Raw genomic sequence first — 26,048 nt, 5'->3', positions numbered from 1 at the left:
CATGGTCATGATGGTTAATTTTAAGGAGGGCCTTAAAAAAAAGCACGAGGCATGGAGGTTAATGGAGGGAGTTCTGGAGCTCCAGAGCCCAGACAGCTCATATTTTATGCAGATGGCATTGGCTGATCAAACGGGGTTAAATGATTTCAACCTATATTATTTTAGGGGAGTGGGGAACCAATGCCCCATTCTTATTCTCCCCCCCTCCTCCATCCCCCACCCCATTTATTCACCCCCTTCAATAATTATGTTTTTGATAGTTTCCTAAATGTTACAGTTGGCCACTATGTGTTGGGCAACATTCCACAAAAGGAAGACCAAACCGCTTCATTGGCACATCTTACATTCTTCAGCCCCTCCAAAGTTCCAAAGAGAAACTGTTCAGTCAAAACTTATTCTAGCTCTATAAGGGTAATATGGCACTGTGGTCCTCCCTTGTGTGTCCTCCTGGCCCTGGGCTTTCACCAACCATTCTTAGTCGTTCTTCATGTCATTAAATCATGTTGTATTGTTATAATGTTATAAAGGCACCGATCGCTCAATAAGGGATTATGTAAGCACATTTGTGGGCTCGTTTATTTAGAATAAGTACATGAGAACATTTATACATCAGCAGCAGAGTTCTGCTCAAAAGCAAAAGTGAAACTATAACTGGATCATATGACACACTTCCCTTCTAGTGATGTCATGCTACTATCCCTTAAAGGCATATTACAACACTTCCCTGTGATGAAATTATGTTCAACAATCTTGTTTTTTTCACCCGGATCTTCTGCTTCTGCTTTAGTCGTGTCGGCATCACAGACGCTCGTCAACATTTATATGGGTAGCGCAGGTGAAACTAGGCATGACCTGCTGAAATGGTAGTCCTGATAATGAAAGCTTGTGAATGGAAGTAATCCAAAGATGGGTCTTGAAGATTTCAAGCAATGGGGCTGTGACTATTTCCTTTGGGAGCTTGTGCCATTGTGCAAATGTGCTTGGGAAGAAAGATTGTTGATACACTATCATGGGTCTGCATCTTGGAGAATGAACAGAGTGTTAGGCTCCAGTATTAAAGATTGCTGCAATACTTGGCAGTACTTCCTCAACAATGAGAGGGGTTTCTCAGTAAGCCTTGCCATTCTGGTTTTTCACATCACGAGAGGTGGGTGAGCTAATTTGAACCTAGCCCACTGAGTGAGCTTTCCAGGGATTGGCTGAACGGGTGGTTTTATTTCCCACCCAGTGGGTGGAATTTTCCATTTTTCAGACTAAATGCGGTGGCAGGATAGTCGGCATGTTTCCCGTTGGTCTGCAAGGCAGGTTCCTCCACCCGATCGTCTGCTTGAAACCTCAGCCAGCTGCTTGCCAAATCACGTGGAGGAGTGGGCACAAATTCATCCACCCAAATTTACCTCATCGGTTCGAAGCTCCTGGAGCCATATTTAAGCAGCATCCGAACGCAGATTCACTCTCTGCAGGCACACTGGGTTGTGTCAGTGGATGCCATGTCATCCCTGTGCCCCATGCTTCAGCCACGACTCTGTAATGATTCTCCTCCAGGTCGCCCGACAATGCTGGCATGTCCTGTTCCTGAGGGATGGCAGCAGGACGGAGATCAGCCTGAACTTGGCAGCCTGGAGGAGATCGCCAGGGAGGTCTGTGCCCATGGCACTCAAAAAGAAATGCCCTGCAGTGCAGAAAGAGGTTAAATGATCTCATCCACTCTGCCAGGGTAAGTCAACTATAAACTCACACTTTCATAAGGGCATCAGGCACTCTAAGGTTATAGCCCACGGGAATCTCACAGACTATTAGCAGAAGGGACATTTGCACTAAGTGTCTCACACACATGTTAATATTATCGCCATCTCATGTATCATCCTGCACAATAAACATCTCCTGCCCTTACTGGGGAGGGCACAGTGGCCATGCATTCTTCCCATCTTCTCTTCCATCTGTTCTCATTACATTCCACTCCATCTGTCTTCATGTGGGCAATGCTAGCCCACAACGATAGATCCCAGACTGGTGGAAGGCCCCCTGGGATAAAGGAGTTGACTTCCTTCAAGGAGAAGGCAGCCAGGTTGGCAGGGGAGGAGAGAGATCACTCCTGTGTCAAAGACGAGATCGGCCTCCCCCAGCAGAACCAGTAGGAATGTGCCCTCCATTAGTCGAACACATCATGACCTTCACAGTGTCAGGTTGGATTCTGCCCACACAGGGACTAATTCTATTTTCTCTTTCTTCCAGACACCAGCTGGGACGCACATCCAGTCAGCCCCTGAGCCCCAGCAACCCCCCATCCACCTCAGATGAGGATGCTGAGGACTCACTCGATGTAGAGTTGTCACAGCGTTCACTTGCACCCTCCACTAGCGCAGAGATACACACCCTAGTGAGTCATAGATCACGATTAGGCTTGGGGTCACCATCTGGAGATTACCTCACAGACCCGTCTCCTTAGCAGTTGGAGACAGTGACAGCCCAGGTCCCTGGTACTCAGAAGACTGCTGGAGAACTGGCCTCTGCAGAGTCCAAGTCCGATGATGAGCCTCTGGAAATAGCTGGCACACAGATGCTGGAGATGCAAAGACAGGCAGGGCAAGATCAGGTAGGGTTATCAGAGGCAGTCTCCAGACTAGAACGAAAGATGGAGGAGTACATTTGTGATCTCTCTGATGTCGTGTCTTCAGCATGCAAGCGCATCGAGGTCTCTTTGGGAAAGTTGGTGGCCGCCTTGGAGACCACGGTCCAGCAGCCTCTGCTGGATTTTCACTCAGGCCTGCACTCCATCGTATCAGCATTGGTAGGATCCATCAGTACCTACGTAAGAAGGGGACAGGGCATGTCGACCTCCCCCCAGGTGCCCCTTCTCCTCAAGGAATCAGGCAGCAGCTCTCAGGAACCCAAAGGATGTAGGAGCGTCTGCCAGACACCCCAGGGGCAATCACCCAGGACACTCCAATGGTTTCCAGCCATTCCCAATCCTGTGTCTATCAACTCCAGCTGCTCAGGCTGAGGAGGGTGCACCTGTCCCAAAGCAGGAGACCCCAAACAGGCCAGGGTCCTCGAGGCCCCAGGCCTACAGAGGATGACTGCTGAAGTCATGACAACAGGACATAGCAGTCAGCAGGCTTCTGTCACCTCTGCTATGGATGTATGTAAAGTTAGGAAGTTGTGAATGCATACTGGTGGCATGGGTGCTGTATATGTAATGCACCTTTGTAAATACAATTTGATTTTAAGACCCAATGTCTCAGGATGAGAATGCCTCTCAAATCTGATTCTTTGTGCTATCTTATTGCAAGGGTGACCTAAGCTCTCACTCCTCAATGGTCTGCCTTCGTGTCCCTCAGATTCATGTTATCTTTAGTCACGTCATGTTAGTCACTTGCCCCTTGTGTCATCTAAGAGAGATGTATCAACCCAGAGCCTGAAAGTGCATGTAGAAACAGAATTGCTCGTTTAAGTCTTCTAGCACACGATTGTATAAAGTGTACTTCTGTGCCTTAGAGAGTGACATCTAACATCGCAGTGTCAGCACTGAACTGTTTTCCTTGTGAGTGCGAAAGCGCATGTCCTGGATGCATTAAGTTCATTGCAATCAAATAAAAATCTAAGTAGCTGCTGAAAGTGTCATGTGCTGGTAGCAGAGGCTGAACAATGTGCAGTTGACCCAGGTTGCATGCTGCAGTGCTGCCTTTCACATTGCACAGCCACCACGTGCAGCATTGGGTACTGACCTTTCTAACGCTTATGCCTTCATGATTCCTGGGGATTACTGGTCCCAGTCCGAAGGATGAGCTTGCTTGAGATGTGTACATTTGAAAAGAATTTCCTGGTCACTTCCATGTGTCTAGGGGACAGGCGGAATGCGTCACCCGGTTTGAACCTTACTCCCCCTGGAATCTAGTAGCAATCAGGGTGTCATAGTTACGTCTTTTTTTAATTCATTCAGGGAACTTGGGTTTCACTGGCTAGGCCAGCATTTGTTGCCCATCCCTAGTTGCCCTTGAAAAGCGGGTGGTGAGCAGCCTTCTTGAATCGCTGCAGTCCACGTTGTGTGGGTACACCAACAGTACTGTTAGGGAGGGAGTTCCAGTAGTTTGACCCAGTAACAGTGAAGGAACACCGATATATTTCCAAGGCGAGTGACTTGGAGGGGAACTTCCAGGTGGTGGTGTTCCCATATATTTGCTGCCCTTGTCCTTCTAGATGGTAGTGGTTGTGGGTTTGGAATGTGCTGTCTAAGGAGCCTTGGTGAATTCCTGCAGTGCATCTTGTAGGCGGTACACAGTGCTGCTACTATACGTCATAGGTGGAGGGAATGAATGTTTGTGGATGTGGTGCCATTCAAGCGGGCTGCTTTGTTCTGGATGGTATTAAGCTTCTTGAGTGTTGTGGGAGCTGCACTCAACCAGGCAAGTGGGGAGTATTCCATCACACTCCTGACTTGTGCCTTGTTGATTGTGGACAGACTTTGGGGAGTCAGGAGGCGAGATAATCGTAGCAGGATTCCTAGCCTCTAACCTGCTCTTGTAGCCACAGTATTTATATGGTTAGTCCAGATCAGTTTTTCGTCAATGGTAACCTCCAGGATGTTGAAAGTGGGGTATTCAGTGATGGTAATGCCATTGAACATCAAGGAACGATGGTTGGATTCTCTCTTGTTGGAGATGGTCATTGCCTGACACTTGTGTGACACAAATGTTACTTGCTGCTCATCAGCCCAAGTCTGGATATTGTCCAGGTCTTGCTACATTTGGACATGGACTGCTTCAGTATCTGAGGAATCGTGAATGGTGCTGAACATTGTGCAATCATCAGTAAACATTCCCACTTCTGACCTTATTTTGGAGGAAAGGTCATTGATGAAGCAGCTGAAGATGTTTGGGCCAAGGGCACTATCCTGAGGAACTCCTGCAGTGATATCCTGGAGCTGATGTGACTGACCTCAAACAACCACAACCATCTTCATTCATGGCAGGTATGACTCCAACCAGTGGAGTTTTCTCCCTGACTCCCATTGACTCCAGTTTTGGTAGGGCTTCTTGGTGCCACATTCAGTCAAATGAAGCCTTGATGTCGAGGGCAGTCACTCTCACCTCACCTCAGGAGATCAGTTCTTTTATCCATGTTTGAACCAAAGCTGCAATGAGGTCAGGAGCTGAGTGGCCCTGGCGGAACCCAAACTGGGCGTCAGTGAGCAGGTTATTGCTAAGCAAGCGCTGCTTGAGAGCATTGTTGATGATCCCTTCTGTCACTTTACTGATGACCAAGAGTAGACTGATGGGGCGGTAATTGGCTGGGTTGGAGTTGTCCTGTTTTTGTGTACAGGACATACCTGGGCAATTTTCCACATAGCCCGGTAGATGCCATTGTTTTAGCTGTACCAGAACAGCTTGGCTAGGGGTGCAGCAAGTTCTGGAGCACAAGTCTACAGCACTATTGCCAGAATATTGTCAAGGCCCATAGACTTTGCAGTATCCAGTACCTTCAGCCATTTCTTGATATCACGTGGAATGAATCAAAGTGGCTGAAGACTGACATCTGTGTCATGGGGTCCTAGGGAGGAGGTAGAGATGAATCATCCACCCAGCAGGTTGAAAATTGTAGCAAATGCTTCACCCTTATCTTTTGCACTGATGTGCTGGGCACCATGTTTGTGAAGCCTCCTCCTCCAGTGAGTTGTTTAATTGTCCACCACCGTTCACGACTGGATGTGGCAGGTCTGCAGAGCTTAGACCTGATCTGTTGGTTGTGGGATCACTTAGCTTTGTCTATCACTTGCTGCTTATGCTGTTTGGCACGCAAGTAGTCCTGTGTTATGGCTTGTTATGACACTTCATTTTTAGGTATGCCTGGTGCTGTTCCTTGCATGCCCTCTTGCATGCTTAATTGAACCAGAGTTGATCCCCTGGCTTGGTGGTAATGGTAGCGTGGGGGATATGCCAGGCCATGAGGTTGCAGATTGCATTTGAGTACAATTCTGCTGCTGCTGATGGCCCACAGCACCTCAGGGATGTCCAGTCTTGAGTTGCTAGATCTGTTTGAAATCCATCCCATTTAGCACGCCAATAGATTTGCCCCTGTGATGCATCCTCACATGGGAACTCTCCATGTTGACCCTCTTCAGTTTCTGGCCCTTCCAAGTCCTCCTCATCTGAGAAAAATCTCTGCTTCTCTGCTTCCCCCTTCCCTCCCTCTAGCAAGTGTTCACCCCTTTGAAGAGCCAGGTTATGCACTACATAGCAGACCATGATGATGTGGGACACCCTCTGTGCAGAGTACTGTGGAGCCTGTGGTCCAAACATTGGAAGCGCATCATCAGGATGCCAATGGTTTGCCCTATGCTGGACCGCGTCACAGAATTCGTCATGTTGTATCTCTCCTCCAAGGCACTCTGAGGATGACGACGAGTGTTATAAGCCAAGTCTTCTGTGGGTAGCCCTTATCTCCCAACAACCAAGCGCCACAGGCCCTTGACGATCTGTGACACCTGGCAGTGACTCAGGATGTAGGAGTCTTGGGAACTCCCAGGGAACCTGGCACAAACTTACCATCCTGAATTGGAAATATATCGCCGTTACTTCACTGTCGCTGGGTTAAAATCCTGGAGCTCCCTTCCTAACAGCACTGTGGGTATACCTACACCACATGGACTGCAGTGGTTCAAGAAGGCAGCTCACCACCACCTTCTCAAGGGCAACTAGGGATGGGCATTAAATGTTGGCCTTGCCAGTGATACCCACATTCCGTGAATGAATAAAAAACGCACGCATGATCTTCTTCTGATGATCGCACATCAACTGCACATTGAAGGAGTGGAACCTTCACCTGTTGATTAAGACAAGTGGCTGCTGCCACTGAGCTCTCAAAGTGACACGTGTGCAATCTATGGCAGCCTGCACTCTGGGAAGCCGGAAATTGCCACAAATCTAGCGTCCTGGCTGGCTTCAGCTATTTTGAACTGGATGCAATGATGTGCCTTCCTGTAAAAGGCATCCATAACTTCCCTTATACATTTATGTGTGGAGGAGTGAGAGATGCCATGTAGGTTCCCCAGTGGATTCCTGGAATGAGCCGCTTGCAAAAAAATTGAGTACGACAGTAACCTTTACAGCCACTGGCAAGGGACGGCCTCCCAGTTCATGCGGTGACAGATTCTCCTTAAGATTGTGGCAGATGTAAGCCACCACATTCTTTGACAACCAAATGCATCTGCAGCACTCTGTCACAGCCATCTCCAAATATGAATGTCTTCTTCGATACATTCTGGGTTATGCCAGTTACCTCCATGGGATGGGTCTCACCTCCTCGGCCTCTGGTAGGAAGAATAGAGGCATAGACTATTTTCGAAATGGGGAGAGAACTCAGAAATCTGGAGTGCAAAGGGACTTGGGAGTCCTAGTCCAGGATTCTCTTAAGGTTAACTTGCAGGTTGAGTCTGTAGTTAGGAAGGCAAATGCAATGTTGGCATTTATTTTGAGAGGACTAGAATATAAAAGCAGGGATGTGCTGCTGAGGCTTTATAAGGCTCTGGTCAGACCACATTTAGAATATTGTGAGCAATTTTGGGCCCCGCATCTCAGGAAGGATGTTCTGGCCCTGGAGAGGGTCCAGAGGAGGTTCACGAGAACGATCCCAGGAATGAAAGGCTTAACAAGAGGAACGTTTGAGGACTCTGGGTCTCTACTCGATGGAGTTTAGAAGGAGGAGGGGGGATCTGATTGAAACTTACAGAATACTGAAAGGCCTGGATAGAGTGGACGTGGGGAAGATGATTCCATTAGTAGGAGAGACTAGGACCCGAGGGCACAACCTCAGAGTAAAGGGAAGACCTTTTAGAACAGAGATGAGGAGAAACTTCTTTAGCCAGAGAGTGGTGAATCTATGGAATTCATTGCCACAGAAGGTTGTGGAGGCCAGGTCATTGAGTATATTTAAGACCGAGATAGATAGGTTCTTGATTGGTAAGGGGATCAAAGGTTACGGGGAGAAGGCGGGAGAATGGGGTTGAGAAACTTATCAGCCATGATTAAATGGCAGAGCAGACTCGATGGGCCGAATGGCCTAATTTCTGCTCCTATGTCTTGTGGTCTTATGGGTCTTCCTGGCGCCCTGCAGGGACCATACACCTCATGCTGAGGATCTGCTTTAAGCCTTGACAGTCGGCCACAGGCTCTTCTTCCTCTCCTTATGCAGAAGCATCAAGCAGGCAGCGTTATCTGCAGCCTCCATTCTGTACTCCTCCTTCTTCCTGTGGACAGATAGACTAAACATATGAATGTAGTTCAGCCTACAAGGATCAACCTCACACTCCAAGGCTGAAATCCAGTCTGAAACCCTGGGCTGTGCTTATTAGATATGTGCCATTCCCTCCTCCACCCTTGCACCTTAGGAGCTAACTCAAGGATCATATGTCCCCCCAGCAACTTGGCAGCACAATCAGAAATAGGATTGGAGAGGGCTGAGCACAGCCATGTGATTTCAGATCATCCAAGGCTCTGTCAGGCTGCTGCACTTGGATTTGAAGTTACCCCTGCCTTGAACTTTTGGAATCTTTGGAAGCCTTGTGTGCTGGAAACCATGTCTCTACAATGCCAAGTGCTGGGTCTCATGTCATCTTGCGTATGGCATATATCCTGTGCCGTACTCCCTTAATGGTGAGATCCCTCTTCCCTTCTCACATTCCTGTCTCTGTAATAGGCTCGATGACACCAAATCAAATGTCACCCCAAGCCCAAGTGTGCAATGAGCCAAAGTGCCACATGATTTACTACCTTTTCCATTACCTTTTCAATGGGTCTTCATTACTGTTTTCAGCTAAGCATGCAATGCTCTCATGTGTAAAAAATTAGGGTGTCCCTTGAATGAGCCCATGAGTCCAGACATTCATTCCTCCCATGCGGTCTCTGACCTCTTCCGTGGTAATTCTTTCCTCAGGTTCTTTTTAACTGCATCATTCCATTGGGCAGTCAACAGGTGATGCTGCACTTTTACTTTGAGACCAGCTTCCAGCCTCCCCCTGTCACCATGGAAGTCTGTCCAATCCTCCTGAAACCCCATGATGTGCAGGTAGACCTCCTTCCGGTCACCCCCCAGCCTCTCTGAGTAACCCTGGAGCCCACTGTAATCACAATGAGCATTCCTGTCTTCCCCCTCAGCTCATCACTGGAGATGTCCCGTTGCCCTGTTTGGACCACACCCCTCCCCATCTCGAGGCCATCTGTATCGTCACATACAGGGACCACCCCCAGCAGAACTTTGAGTAACCCCCATTCCCCTATTACGTGTTCCCCATCTACAGGCTGCAGATGCCTCCTGACCCTGAAAATACCATCTGCAGCCCAGTAACAAGCTATGCACCCCCAGAAACACCATGTGTGAGACACTTACCACACCCTGCATGCCATTCTGTGTACCATTCCCTCAGCACGTATAGGCATTCCCATTCCCTGAACCCCAAGCATAGGCCTGTAGCATGGCCTGCAGAGCCCCAGGATTGGCTTTGATTTCTGACCCTGGCAATGTGGTCCAAAGAGTCATGACCACATGAGGGACAGCCACTTTCCCTCAAACCAGCCCCACCCCCTGTCATGGGTCTGTGTGAAGCCCCTCCCTCTCATGCTCTAAAACTACCCCTATACCCCAGCCATTACTCCCTCTCATCCAAAACTAAGCCCCGCCCAACACCCTCATGAGTCTGCATGCACCCCTTCCATGTCAGGCTCCAGTCTCGCCTGTCCGAGTCGTTTCTCTGCATGCCAGCCCACCCGTCACTTGTTCCTCATTATTCCACCTGCCTCCAGTCATTCCTCTGTCTGCTATCCCCTCACACATTTGCCTCGTCACCTCAGCATGATCCTGCCTGTTCCCCAGCCCTATCTTCCCCACTTTGGTCTCTCCAGGTAGAGTGCAGCCCTGCCTGTGCCCCACAACAGTCACTCTGGGCACAGTGCAGCCTTGCCTGTGACCTACATCAGCCTCTCTGGGTACAGTGCAGCCCTGCCTGTGCCCCACAACAGTCACTCTGGGCACAGTGCAGCCCTGCCTGTGACCTACGTCAACCTCTCTGGGTACAGTGCAGCCCTGCCTGTGCCCCACAACAGTCTCTACAGGTACAGTGCAGCCCTGCCTGTGCCCCACAACAGTCTCTCCGGGTACAGTGCAGCCCTGCCTGTGCCCCATAACAGTCTCTACAGGTACAGTGCAGCCCTGCCTGTGCCCCACAACAGTCTCTCCGGGTACAGTGCAGCCCTGCCTGTGCCCACAGCAACCTCTCCGGGTACAGTGAAGCCCTGCCTGTGCCCACAACTGTCTCTCCGGGTACAGTGCAGCCCTGCCTGTGCCCACAACAGTGTCTCCAGTTACAGTATAGTCCTGCCTGTATCCCACAACAGTCTCTCTGGGTACAGTGCAGCTCTGCCTGTCACCCAAAAGTCTCTCTGGGTACAGTGCAGTCCTGCCTGCACCCCACCACAGTCTCTCCGGGTACAATGCAGCCACGCTGCACCTCACAACAGTCTGTCTGGGTACAGTGCAACCCTGCTTGCGCCCCATAACAATCTCTCCGGGTACAGTGCAGCCCTGCCTGTGCCCCACAACAGCGTCTCCAGGTAGATTGCAGTTCTGCCTGGTGGTAAATCAGACCGATCTAATTACCCGCTGACATGGCACTAAGTTAGGAGGGCAAACATGTTCTGGTGAGTCGTGGTTTTAATGAATATTCATGACATGCTAATGTAAGCAAATGAGGTTCCTGACATGGATCAGTAGGAAGTCGACCTGCCATTAGGCAGCCATGAAAGTCCTGAGGGGAAAATTCCAACTTAATATTCCGCTGGAGGATATCCAACTTTTGGCCTCATGCCCAATTTTTCGTTCCCACCCGCCACGATTCCCGCCACTGGCAGGAGCAAAAAATTCCTCCCAATATTACTCTCCAGCGGCTTCAGTGAAACCAATGTTGCACCATTTCCTTCAGATTCTGAATGCACGTGTTAAGTTAAAACCCTGTGAATGGGTTAGAAACTTTCCAATGTGCCCTCATGCATTACTGTCTCCTTGGATAAAGAATTCACTCTGGTCACTAACTGCAGCATAATTATAAACATGTTCTTTGCACACAAGTTACAACAGCACCACAAATAGTACTGAAAACAAAGAGGCAGAACTGTCATTTTCGCAACTAACTGCGATTAGGGCTCCTGATTATCTGGGACAGTTAGTTACACTGCTCCTTATTGGAAAGTGTATTCTTTCATCAGCAGCAATTGAAGACATTTACCAACTAATACCAGGCTAAATGTCCCTAAGACATGTCAAGTGGAAAAACCATCCACTTTGTCATTTATGACCCATATGTGGATTCCTCTATCTTCTGTCAAATGACTCAGGAGAATCTACAAAGTGATAAAAATTATATAATATAAATCATTGACACCTTCTCAAAAAACCCTGATGCTTGATATTGTACATCTTAAAACATTGTAAGGATGGCAAAGATTTACGAACTGCACAAAATTGGTAATCTGTGACCAAGTATCCAGATTCAATTAAAGGAATTGTATCTTTAGTGCTTGTACAGAAAGTGTTCTTTTCTTTTCAGTGTTTGATGCATTTTTTGACTTTTTCTTCATTTTTAAAATTTAACTGTAGAATACTAACTACAAATGCTCACATTCAATACTGTTACGAAGGTGTGCTATGTAAAATATTAATTTGTAATGTTATCTGCTGGATCTTTTTAAAAAGAATATTTTGTGCTAAACAAAGGACACTGGTCTACAGTAACTACTAAGGTGCATTTCTGAAGGCCACAAGCCACTTTATGGAGATACAGAGTCGTCGGAGCTCTCAGAGACAATGGCTAAGATAAGCCCTAGATTGAAAGCAAAGAGAGGCCTTGTGACCAAGCTCTTAGGTGGCAATATACTGAATTTAAACTAACAGAAAGAGACTTCCACAGAGACAATTGGGGCAACAGCCATGCCTCCCTCTCTCTTTCTCTCTCTGAAACCTCTCTCAACAAAACTGAGCTCTGTTTATGAAACCCAACAGAAGATCTCATTGCTGTGAGCTGAGAGTTCCTAAAGGAAGATTCCGATGCTACACAACCGTCTTCAAGAGAAAAGAGAATCAACCAGCCACAACTGCAGAGCGACCACTTCAGTGAGAAACCAAAGTCCTTTGAGTCACAGTGAAAAGTAACCTGCTAGCTGTAAATAAATATTCACACAATGGGTGAATAATTTTTCTGACTTCACTTTTTTAATTTGGCCAAATTGTAACATCTGATACTCTAAAGTTTTATTTCTTTTTTTTGCATGCCTGGGGAAGTTGAGTGTGTGTGTCCTTTGTATTAGTGGGAAATTGTACATATTCATACATATTAAACCAACTTGTTAATAATTTCTGTATCTTTAACTGAGTGAGTTTTCATTATAAAACTAACTCCTTACTTAACTCAAGGAATCTGATTGGCTAATTCCTTACACCGGACTACATATTGTACATATTGAATTGGCAATATCACATTCTTTAAAAAAAGTCAAACTTCATTGTAATCAACCCAGGAATAGGACAAAGAGAGGAGTCAGCTCACCATTCCTAACTTGGTCATAACAATATATTGAAATTCCTTCAACTAATCTCTTATAAAAACAAACATTTCGTTTTTATAACCGCATGGAGCTGTCAATCAAACTTCTCACTTGACAGACACATGACTGTGATAATGTTCGGTTGTAAGATAAGTCATGCAACACAAATCCTATAATGAAAGCCCTGAGGCTTACGTCAACAGACAAAATGAAATGTCAAGCACTCTTTTTTTTAACTCTGCACTTTAAAAAAAATTTAAAATCCAGCAGAGTTAAATCCCTTGACAGCCTTGACAGTTCTTTGATAGCTTGACAGTTCTTTGGCAGCTTTGACAGTTCATGAACAGCTTTACAGCCCCGATGCATTAATGCATCTCTTACTCACAATCATGTCTAATTTTAACACCCCAAAAGGTACCTGACCTCTCCCAAAGGCAACTGCTGATTTATTTGGGCATTTGCCTCCGTGAACCATGGATGTGTGATATATAATTGGCACCCCCCCACCCCCCCGCCCCCTCCGAAAATGGTGGAGGCCGGGTTCAAGGCTTGGACTTCCGAATTTGGGCTCTGAATGCATTTTCGTGCAAATGGAAAACCTCTCTGAGTGAAAATTCATGCCTAGATTTCCCTCTCACCTGTACATGCTGCAGCAGTTGCAAATACAGTTCCAGAGCTATCACCACAGCGTAACCCAGGCTCTTATTCCTCCCTCCGTCAAAGCACGAGCCTCAACCAGCAGCCTTTCCTCCACACAAACTAGTTGAAGCACCTCCCAGGTGAGCAGTCACCTTCCAAAACCTCTGACCTCAGCCCGCCCAATCTCACTATCTAGCTCTGTTACAAGCCTGGCTGCCATTTTTCTCTTCACTCCAGACTTTTGAAGTGTAAAAGATACAGAATGAATAAATGATGAAAGGACATTTATGTGAGAGGCACAAAGAGAAAGGAAGAAATATCCGAAGAGAGAGAGGAAGAAAAGAAGATGCTTACATGACAAGAAGATAGACTCAGAGTGGAATTTCCCATGCCCGCTGGCATTGGGCATGTCCAGCAGTGTGAGCGGACAATATGGCGAGAAGGCCAAAAATCAGTTTCACTATGTTGTGAAACCAGTTTTCAATCACCCGCTCTGTCCGTCAATGGATGTTGAGAACCTCATCTAATATATCTGTATACCATTATAAGCCTATTCTGCTGGAATCATCACCCACGATGGACATTCTGAGCTTGTCGGCATGATTACACAGCGATGTGTTTCACAACAGCGTATATAAGGCATGCACCTGGTGGGCTGCACTTTGAGGGGAACTCGGAGGTAAGTGCATAGTAACATCGCGCAGCACGGGCGTTGGTCGCCTGTTGGACTTCAAGGTTGAGGGGCTGCGCATTCAGGTGGGGGCACAGGCACCCAGGCACAGTGCAGTGCCGGGGCAAGGGCTGCACTGCAGTTGAGGCAAATTGGGGGGTGGGGGGCAAGGGCTGGACTGTGGTTGAGGTATAACTTGGGGGTGGGGGGCAAGGGCTGGACTGCAGTTGAGGTGAGTTGGGGGGGTGCCAGGGCTGCTCTGTAGTTGATGGTGGTGCACAAGCACGTGCGGGTTGCGGGGGAGGGAAGCAGCCATGCATTAGGGAAACCTTGTATAAAGTGATCATTCCTCCGCAGCTGAGACAGTTCAGAGGAAGCCACATTGACATGCTTGGAGTCGGGTCTCTAGCTTATCTGCCCAATCAAGCAATGCAGAGGCATGAAATTACCACCAAGTGCTCCAAAGCTTTTCAACGCTCAGACACAGGCTGAAAGCTAACGAGTGTTTTAGGGGGCTGCAGAACAGTTAGACGACTGCACAAGTTTTACAATCTCCTTACTAAAGCTGCCATGGAGCAGTCACTGGTGGAGGTGCTCACAGCCCCTTGCAAAGTCATCATCCCGGTTTGGACCAGTCTCCCCCATGGTTCAAACTAACAGTGCAGCCTTATAGTGTGGGTTAGGGGAATGCCAGGGCCTGAGCTAAGAGCACAGCATGTAGTCTAGTGGGCGAAGCTGTCACCAACTGGGGTGGAGGTGGGTGGGGTCTCAAGCACCCATGCATCGCACTAAACTCTGGCCATCCAAGTGATGGCCAACACTCTCCGGGATGCATTAAGGGGCTTTCCGACTTAACCAAGAGAGGTTCTTAGAACACCCAAGCTGACCCATGTCTCTCTCTTTCGCCTTGCAGGAGGAATACATCAGGAGCATGGAGCCTGGTGACCTTGCTGTATGCCTCATGGCTTACAGAGAGTGGAGACAAAGCAGAAGTGAGCGACGGAGGCATCTGGCTGGGCAGAAGAGAGAAGCAGCACCTTCAGGAAGAGGGGGTGGTTGGGGCTCCAGCACACGTCGTTGTTCGGTGCCTAGCTCGACCCAAGGTCTATAGGCGCCACCTTTCATTCCCTGCAGATGACCAAGAACCAGTGTCGCCGAAGGCTGCACATGTCTAGGGAACTGGACGGTCACATCTGCCACCTGCTGCAGGATTTGGCGCCACGAGGACACAGAGGGCATCCACTGCCAGTGGCCATGAAAGTGACCATGGTGCACAATTTTTACGCAAGTGGCTCCTTTCAGGACTCCACAGGTGGGATATTATAAGCTTCCATCTACAAATGCATCCATGAGGTCACAGGGGCCATCTTCGCAAAGGCACACAACTTTGTGCATTCCACCCGGGACCACCTAATGTTCGCTTTCGGGGCCATGTCTTCTTTGCAGCAGCCCTGGGCTGGAAGCACTGAAAGGTTTGTGTGCGGCTGCACTTTACATATGGCACCTGCCATGAGGAAGCGGCGAGGTGACGGCATAGTGGGCAAATCGGAGGCCGCCCACCATCAAAATGGCATGTTTCCTAGGAATGTAGGTGTTGGATCCCGTGGATCCTCGTCGCCAGTTTGTTGTAAGTGCTGGCCGAGTTGGTACTATAGATAGAGTTGATCTGCAGACACTTCTTGGGTGGAAGCTTTTTTATTAAAAATATACTCAGCAGCAACTATACATGTGCTTTCAACTTCAACTCCATCTCTGCACTGTCTTCTGATGTAGCCCGTGTTACTCTTCTATTGGTTACTACAGATCATGTGATCTTCCTTAACAAGTATTATTCTTAAAGGTACATTGCACACTAAATAAAACCATGATTACTACATTCCTCCCCCTTTAACTCGGCTATACATATTATATTTACAAGTTTAGTCTTTCAGGTGGTTTCCTGGCACATGTGGACTGTCGCAGCTCCACAGCTTCAGATTCTTTGTCAGGAACCTCCTTTGCTAGAGTTGCCTGAACATCATGTGCTTCGGTGGGCACTTGGAGTTCTGTATCCTCAACTCTTACAGGAACATCAGACATGTCAGTCCTGGGTTGAGTATCCTCAACAGGAAATGCAGACCCGGTCATGATCACTGGTGGAGCCAAATCTTGGTGATTTGTCTTTCTCTTCCTTAAATGATCCACATGTTTATGGATGATCCAGCCTTCCAACTCCATGTGGTAAGATAGAGGTCCAGTCACTGCACTTATTTCACCCGGTAACTACTTTGGTCCTTCCCGAAATTTTTCACATATACCACCTCTCCCACAGTAAGTTTCCTCTCGCGACTATGCCAGTCGTGTCTAGTTTTCTGGCTTCCCTGACTCCTTTCCACCTTCTCCTCTAAATTCAGCATTATTAAGCTCAATCTCGTCCTGAGATGCCGTTTCAACAATAACTCCGCAGGTGTAACACCTGTTGTTGTATGACGGGTAGCCCTGTAATGGAAAAGAAAGGTTGCTAGCTTGGTTGCCAAGGAATCACCAGTTAACTTTCTCATGCCTGCCTTGAACACTTGAACCACCCTTTCGGCCAGTTTGTTTGAGGAAGGGTGGTATGGTGCAGTTTTCACCTGAGTGATACTGTTGAGGCTGATAAACATTTGAAACTCAACACTCATAAATGCCGTGCCATTATCGGAAATGACTACTTCTGGTAATCCATGAATGGCAAAACTCTTACGTCATTTCTCAGTTGTAGTGCTGATGTTGGTGACTTCACCTCATAATTACAACCATTTTGAATGGGCATCGACAATGAGCGGTCATTGTTCCCAGCAAAAGTCCAACGTACTCAATGTGTAACCGCACCCAGGGTCTACCTGGCCACTCTCATGGGTGTAATGGAGCTGTCACTGGCAACTCTTTCAGTTGCTGACATTGCACACAATGCTTTACTAAACTCTCTATTTCCCCATCCATCCCAGGCCACCATAGATAGCTGCGTGCTATTGTCTTCATTAAGGAAACTCCTGGATGGATACTGTGCAGTTCAATTAAAAGTGGTTCCCTGCCCTTTGAAGGAACTATCGCTCATGCTCCCCACAATAAGATGCCATCCTGGCTGGTTATTTCATATCTTCTGTTGAAGTACGGTTTTATTTCGTCAGATACAGGCTCCTGTAACCAATCATGAAGCACTTGTTCTCGTATCTGAGATAGGATTGGGTCCCGACTTGCCCAGTCTCTGATCTGTCGAGCACGTACCGTTGAGGAATGTAAGATATTTAATAGTAAAACAAATTCTTTCACAGGAACTTGCTCATCATTTTCTTCTAAAGGCAAGCGACTAAAAGCTTCGGCGTTTGCAATTTTATTTCCAGGCCTATGTATGAAAGTGTATTCGTACAAGGATCAAAGTCTTATTTGTGTTTCTGTGTCTTCTTTCTACGTGCTTTCTTCTTTCTTGCGCTGACTTTAATCTTGGCCTTCTTTTCGACTTCAGTATTGGCCAGACTACTCTCAGATGTAAGCTCGACTTGAGTGAACTCAATGGTTGAGTTTCCCAAAACTTTACCACCTGTCTGCTTCTTAGAAAATTCTGTGACTTTTGCCTCCAAAGTCCCTTTGGCTTCATGTAGCTGATTCTTCAGCTCTTCCACCTCTGTTTTGTATTTGTTTGCTGCCTCCTGGAAAATTGAGTATTGTCATGTCTTCTCTGCCAATTCATTCTTCAATTTATTCAGAGAAGTGCTGACATCTTTCTGTTTGTCTTCATAATGTTCCAGAGGTACAAACGTAGGCCTGCGGGAATCTTGTCACATGTGAAGGTCTTTCAGCAGGTTTTATTTCTCCTTTTGAAGGTTGCTCACCTCGTCTCAAACTTTGTCATTGAGCAGTGTCTCTTTGAGTTCCTTTTGCTGTTCTTCCATGTTTTGACTTAAGAAATCCTGAATTTCTTCAGCCTGTTGAGTCCTTACAAACTCCTTTCCCAAAACAGGAATGCTTCCAGCTTCCTTTTGAAATCTCAGTGATCTTCCAAGCAAAGGAAATTTTTCACTGCTGTACTGATCATACCCTTTATTAACAATGCTACCCCACCTCCATCTCCTTTACTTCCAATCCTTTTGAAATATCAAATGCCTTTGAATATTCAGTTCCCAGCCTTAGTCATCTTGCAACCATCTCTGTAATGGGTATCATATCATGCCCATTTACTTCTATTCGTACCATCATTTTATTTATCTTGTTATGAACATTGCATGCTTCCTGATAAAGAATCTTTAGTTTTTTCCCCCCCATTTTTCCTTTCTATTTGCTGGTGTACTGTTATGTTTGTACATTCTGTCCCTTCCTGTCATATTCTGGTTACCATTACCTGTATCCTTACACTGCACTATTGCCATGTTCTTTCTCTTTAATTTCCTGCACCTGGCCCTCCCCATCCCGCAAACACACTTTTTAGTTAAAACCGTCTCTGCAGCCTTACTTACACAATGAGTCCCAGTGTGGCTCATGTGAAGCCATCCAAATGGTATAGTATTCCTTCCCCAATACTGGTGCCAGTGCCCCATGAATTGAAACCCATTTCTCCCACACCAAATGCAGTGCAAATCATTAGGTTCCTACCATTTCAGTGGAAGGCTACTGTTTCTCTTTGTGAATAACATGCTGGTAATTTTCAGCATTAACTTTATAATGACAGTTTGAAGCACTTAACTTCATTTTCATCATGTACTTCATAACGTAAGGTGGTGTCTTTAGGTAACTACCTCTATTGCTACCTTAAAATTCCAAAATTCATCCAGAGGAAAGCAGTCACTGCCACAGGAGACACCTTTAGATGACTAGGCTAATTCTTGGGGCCTGTTGTTCAATTTTGGATGAGCTTTGGCCTTCAAGTTTAAACAGGGAGCTTGCTGAACATTTTCTCCCCTTACAGCATGAACAGACAGTTTCTCACCAAATTCAGAGAGGCATCCTTATTCAAGTGTTAGGCCTTTCAATAGTAGGTGCAAGGCACCCGATGCTTGTTCCACCAAGGACACCAAAAGTAAAACGGTGCCACAATTTTGTTAGGTGCACTGGGTATTGGAACATCTCTTGCGGAATTGGACTCTTGCACCAAAGAAATGGGTGAAACTTGGGGCAGAATCTAGTGAAGCTCCCGAATGCGGGAAATGAGCCAGTCAGGGTCACTTAATTGTGCAGGGGATGAAATGTCAGCTCCCTGATGGTGGGATGAAAGTTGAGAAGTAAGTTGGCAGCGGATTAAAGACAGATTGTGCTTCCTGAAGGCAAGTGGAGGGAACCTGTTTTTAATTGCATGTCATGCACAATCATTAAAAAAATATGGTCGCCAGATTAAATTGTACCATTGTGATTAAGTTGGCAGCAAACACGAAACGCGTGCCTTCAGATTCACAACTGGTTAAAGGTAGCATGAAACACTCTGTTGGATTTGGAGTGAGTAGGTGCTGCTTTTCTTATATGGGGAATTTTGATGGATCGGGTAGAGGAGGCTGAGCTGTTGCATTGAGCTCGGGTGGAGTGCTTTCCAAGGAGGCCAGAGTATGGTTGCCCGAGGGAGGGATGTTGGGTCATGGTGGTCCTAAGAAGGGTCGTGGGGGACAGAGGGATGGGGGATGTATGACAGAGGAAGGTCAATCTCTACCGTAGGCAGCTTCAGCATGCTAATGGGAAGATCAAGGATGATTGATCAAGTATGATGGTGGGTGGTTCGAGACTCACAGGTAGCAGGGCTGGGCTGATGGAGGGATGGTTGGGAGCAACAGAGGGAAGGTCAAAGGTGACCAAGGGCAAGTCATGGCTTACAGCTCCAGGAATCCAACTGTGCCAGGTGGGCAGGGGTGGAAGCAGTACTAGTTTAAATTCCTCTCATCTCAGACAGGCTGATTGATGCTGCTGGTTTGCAGGGAGTGGATGCCTGTCCAGGTGCTGCTTAACTATGGTGTCTGGAGTTTCAGCCGCCATGAGGTGACGGCAGGGTCGGCGATTTCCTGTCCGCCCTTCTCCCACAATTGGCCAGGCCCTCGACTGTGCATAGCTAATTAACTGGCTGTCATGTGATTGCACATGACCAGTCATCTCACCTGTGAGGGGAAGTCCCACTCACTTCCAGTCCCACCATTGGGCCACTCACTGCCACAACAAAATTCTGCCCTAGCTCCAATGCTTTTCCCAAACAGATCCAATCTTTTCTTCTAATTTCTGCATGTAGAAGTCCTAAAATTAAAATAACTTATACATATGAATATGTTAAAATTTTAAAAATGCCTCTAAATGTTTGATAAGATAGGTTTTCAAAAAATTGATTTCCCAAAGATCTCTACGACAAAAATATCTGATATGTTATAAAATGTGTTGGACATATTTTCCCATTTTTTTTTCAGGACATTTCTAATGTAACTCGCTCGCCATGAAAAATGCTATTCATTTTTTCAATTCTTGATCACAGGAAACTGCTAAGAGGCATTTTTATTCAGAGATAGTGTTTCCCAGGAGATGTGCAAGAATTGACTTTGAATTTGTAGAAATGTTTTAGTACATGCGTAACTGGATTTAGTTGTACAAGAGACAGTGCAGATTCAAATAGAAGCTGAAGAAATTATATATCTGAACCTCTTTACAGATGACTGCCATATTTCTCCACCCCCCCCAAAGGCAGAACAATGGAATAATTTGGTTGTTTGGACAATACAGCAAATTAAGGCTAAGTTGAAGGGCACAGAGCTGATCTCAATGTACTGAGTCAGCCACTGCATTGTGAGAGTACTGGAGGCTGTGTGCACTGAGGGAAGTTGATGAATGTGGAATGGAATCACTATCAGTAAACGAGTGGGTAGGGGAGGAGGTCACTGAGAGGAAGGAGGAACAGATTGGGAGAGAGGACAATGCTCTGGGAAATCCAAGATTTCATCAAAGGAAAGAGTCAGAAAGTGAGCCATCAACCAGAGCATGTTAGCAACAGAAGAGCAAGAATCAGCAAAACACTGACAGTGAGATATGTGTCAAAATACACAAAATGAGCAGAATTTGTTTCCCCCCACCAGAGCAAGTGGGAATGCAGGAGGCAGTCCATAGAACCATAGAAAAGTTACAATGCAGAATGAGGCCATTCAGCCCATTGTGTCTGCGCCATCAAAAAGAGAAAAAAGAAACTAGCTGCTCATTTTAATCCTACTTTCCAGCACCTGGTCCACAGCCTTGCAGGTTACAGCACTTCAGATGCAGATCCAGGTACCTTTTCAATGAGCTGAGTGTTTCAGCCTCAGCCACAAACTCAGGCAGTGAATTCCAGATGCCCACCACCCTCTGGTTGAAAAAGTTTTTCCTCATGTCCCCTCTAGCCCTTCTACCAATCATTTTAAATATATATGCCCTGGTAATTGACCCCTCAGCTAGGGGAAACAAGTCTTTCCTGTCTACCCTATCTAAGCCCCTCATAATTTTGTACACCTCAATTAGGTCACCCCTCAGCCTCCTCCGTTCTAAGGAAAACAATCTCTCCTCACAGCTGCAATTTTCGAACCCTGACAACATTCTTGTAAATCTCCTCTGCATTCTCTCCAGAGCAATTGTGTCCTTCCTGTAATGTGGTGACCAGAACTGTACACAAAATTCCAGCTGTGGCCTAACTAGTGTTTTATACAATCCTATCATTACATCTCTGCTTTTGTATTCAATACCTCGCCCAGTAAAGGAAAGCATTCCATATGCTTTCTTGACTACCTTGTCCACCTGTCCTGCCACCTTCAAGGGCCTGTGGACATGCACTCCAAGGTCTCTCACTTCCTCAACTCCTCTCAATAACTCCTCGTTTATTGAGTATTCCCTTGCTTTGTTTTCCCTCCCCAAGTGCATTACCTCACACTTTTCTGGATTGAATACCATTTGCCACTCCTCTGCCCACTCAACTAAATCATTGATAGCATTCTGGAGTCGACAGCTATCCTGTTCCCCATCAACTACACGGCCAATTTTGTGCCATCTGCAAATTTCCCAATTGTACTTTCCAACTTAAGTCTAAATCATTAACATATGCAACAAACAGCAAGGGCCCCAACACTGCACCCTGTGGAACACCACTGGAAACTGTTTTCCATTTGCAAAAGCATCCATCGACCATTACCCTTTGTTTCCTGTCACTGAGCCAATTTTGAATCCAACCTGCCACCTTCCCCTGTATCCCATGAGATCTCACTTTCCTGGCCAGTCTGCCATGTGGGACCGTATCAAATGTCTTACTAAAATCCATGTAGACAACATCCACTGCACTACCCTCATCAATCCTCCTTGTTACTTCCTCAAAATATTCTATTAAGTTAGTAAGACATGATCGTTCCCTAACAAAACCATGTTGACTCTCCCTAAGTTTACCCTGTCCTTCAGAAGTGTTTCCAATAATTTTCCCACCACTGAAGTCAGACTGTCTGGCCTATAATTTTCTGGCCTATCCCTTACACCTTTTTTAAATAACGGTACAATGTTCACAGGCCTCTAATCACCTGGGACCTCACCTGTATCTAGTGAGTATTGGAAAATGATCCTCAGAGCGTCTGCTATTTCCTCTCTGGCTTCCTTCAATAACCTGGAATACAACCCATCTGCCCCTGAGTTCACCTCTCAGCTTTGAAAAGTTTCTCTTTCCCCAATTCAGAACTTTTACTCCTGTTCTCTCTTTGTCATTTTCCATAATAATGTGAAATCTAACTATATTATGGTGGCGATCCCCAAAATGGTCTCCCACTGCTACTTCATCCACTCGCCCAGCTTCATTTCCTAAGCCGGTGCATTTCACAACAGCACATAAAAGGCGTGCATTTGACGGGCTGCACTTTGAGGGGAACTCGGAGCTGAGTGCACAGTAATGTTGTGCAGCGCTTGCCAGAGTTGTTTGTTGGACTTCAAGCTTCAGGGGCTTGGGAGGGGGGTGGGATTAAGGGCAGCCTTGTCACTGAGGTGACTGTTGGGTGGGGGTGGTGGAAGGGCAGCCCTGCTGTTGAGGTGACTGGTGGTGGGGGAGGGCAAGGGCAGCCCTCCTGTTAAATATAGCACAAAAGCATTCGGGATGGAGGGTAGGTGGGTGGGGGAAGGGCTACGCATTAGGGAAACCTGTATAAAGTGACCAATCCTCTGCAAATCAGAAAGTTCAGGCGCAGCCACATTGATACAATTGGGGCAGTGGAGGCATCAAAGTGCCCCAAAGAGCTCCAGAGCTTCCCCTCAACCCCCGCACCAACTCACCCCCCTTCCCCTGTGCACAGGCTGCAAATTCATAAGCATTTTAGTGGACTGCAGAACAGTTGGACGACTGCACACGTTGTACAATCTCCTTACTAAAGCTGCCATGGAGCAGTCACTGCTGGAGGTCTCACAGCCCCTTGCAATGTCAGCATCCCGGTTTGGACCAGTCTCCCCCATGGTTCTAGCTAACAGGGCCACCATGCAGCGCACTAATCTCTGGCCATCCAAGTGGTGGCCAGCACTAACCGGGAAGTGTTAAGGGGGCGTCGCACTTAACCAGGACAGGTTCTTAATACACTCAGGCTAACCACGTGTCTCTCTTTCAAACTGCAGAAGGCGTACATCAGGATGATGGAGTCTGGTGAACTCGGTGTATGCCTGATGGGCTACAGAGCGCAAAGACGATGAAGGGGAGAGTGACTGAGGCTCCTGGCTGCGCAGAGGCAGAAGCAGCAATCTCGGGAAGAAGGGGCAGCCGGGGCTCCCACACACACCATCCAAGAGCCACAGCGAGCCATCGCAGGGCAGCGCCTAGCGACACCCAGGGCCTATAAACACCGCCTTTCATTCCTACAGATGACCGAGAACCGGTGTCGCCAAAGACTGCGCATGTCTAGGGAACTGGTCAGTCACATCTGCCACTTACTGCAGGATTTGACGCCACATGGACATGGAGGGCATCCACTGCCAGTGGCCATGAAAGTGACCGCAGCGCTCAATTTCAGTGCCAGTGGCTCCTTTCAGGGCTCCACAGGTGACCTCCGTGGGATCTCTCAAATCTCCACCCACAAATGCATTTTTGAGGTCACGGATGCCATCTTCTCAAGGGCACACAACTTTGTACGATTTGCCCGTGACCATGACAGCCAGGATGCAAGAGACTTTGGATTCGCCCAGATCTTGGGTTTCTCACAGATGCAGGGTGAGATTGACTGCACTCATGTGGTGCTCAGATCTCCAATACAACACAATGTGAACTACATCAGCCACAAGGGATTCCATTCGTTGAATGTGCAGCCAGTGTGCGACCACCAGAAACACATCCTGCAGATGTGTGCACGGCTTCCAGGGGTTTGCATGATGCCTACATCCTCAGTCGGACATAGATCCCTGGAGTTTTCCAGGGTCCACAGAAGCTGCAGGGATGGCTTCTCAGGGACAAGAACTACCTGCAGCAGATGTGGCTGATGACACCCATGCGGCGGCCTCAGACTGCAGCAGAGCGAATGTACAACAAGGCTCATGCTGCAACTTGCAACTTGGTGGGGCAGACCATCAGGGTGCTGAAGATGAGGTTCCGGTGCCTGGATCAGTCTGGTGGAGCCCTGCAATACAGTCCACAGAGGGTGTCATGCATTATCATCGTCTGCTGTGCCCTTAACAGCCTCGTGTTTCAATAGGGAGATGAGCTGGCTGAGGAGGAGATGGAGGAGCTGGAGGTCTCCTTGGATGAGGAGAACACTAATGGGGATGAGGGTGAGGAGGTCCTCGGAGGCGACGATGACAGGGATGGGGCCCTCGCACTGGCTAGACAAGGCAGGAGCGCTCGGGAGGCCCTCATAGCTGCTAGCTTTGTGCTAGGAATTTGCCTTCAGGTTCCCATCCCCCTGCCAATCTAGTTTAAACCCCACCACACCCACAACAGCACTAGCAATCTCCCTGGGAGGATATTCATCCCACTCCAGTTCAGGTGTAGACTGTCTGCTTTTGTCCCACATTCCCCAGAACCAGTGCCAATGACTCAAAATCCTGATGCCCTCCCTCTTACACCAGCTTTCCAGCCATGTGTTTATTCGCTCAACTCTCCTATTTCTATTTTCATTTGCACATAGGACTGGGAGTAATCCTGAGATTACTGCTTTAGAGGTCCTGCTTTTCAAACTCCTTCCTAGCTCTCTAAAGTCTGTTTTCAGGACTCCATCCCTTTCCTACCTAAGTCATTGGTACCAACGTGGACCACGACCTCTGGCTGATCACCCTCCCCCAGAAGAATGTCCTGCAGCTGCTCTGTGACACCCTTGACCCTGGCACCAGGGAGGCAACATACCATCCTGGACTCACATCTACGACCACAGAAACGCCTGTCTGTTCCCCTAACTAATGAACCGCTATTACTACTCCTCTTCCCCTCTTCTTTCTCCCCTTCTGTACAGCAGAGCTGCCTGTGCTGCCACCAATTTGGCTCTGATTGCACTCCGCTGAGGAACCAACACCCTCACCGGTATTCAAAACAAAAAACTGATTCATTAGCGGGACTCAGGGCCTCCTGCACTAGCTGCCTAATTTTCTTGGATTGCCTGGGGGTCACCCTTTCCATTTCTGCCTCCAGGCTTCTAAGTTGCGGTGTGAACATCTCTCTGAATGTGCTATCCACGTAGCTCTCAGCCTCATAGACACGCCACAGTGACTCCAGCCGCTGCTTGAGTTCTGAAACCCAAAGCTCAAGGTTCTGCAGCTGGTGACACTTCCTGCATGTGTGGTTGTCTAGGTCACTGGTAGCATCCACAACTTCCCACATATTACAGGGCACGCATTCCACACAACCGAGCTGTCCTACTACGGCTTCAATTGATTTCCCTTGCGTTAACTTTGTTTTACTTTGTTTCAGTTATGCAACTTTATTTTACCTGGCTTCAGCTTAACTTTATTTCCCTAATGCTTATGTTTCTTACTTAAATGTAAGTAGCCCTTTTAAAAAGAATGTGCTTTTCTAATTCTCAGCTACTTGATGACACTCCCTAACAGCAGTTTCTCACCAACCAATGAACTTATGTCTCTCCTGTGATGTTAGGTGCTAGTGCTGCTGATTTCCTGTCTCAGGATCCTCCTCTCGGACTCTCCTCTTGGTGCTGCTGACTGCCTGTCCCAGGATCCTCATCTCGCACCCCCATCTGCTTTTCAAT

Source organism: Cetorhinus maximus, chromosome 3 (genome assembly GCF_964194155.1).
Source record: "Cetorhinus maximus chromosome 3, sCetMax3.hap1.1, whole genome shotgun sequence".
Classification (NCBI taxonomy): Eukaryota; Metazoa; Chordata; class Chondrichthyes; order Lamniformes; family Cetorhinidae; genus Cetorhinus; species Cetorhinus maximus.
Note: the sequence above shows the minus strand (reverse complement) of the source record.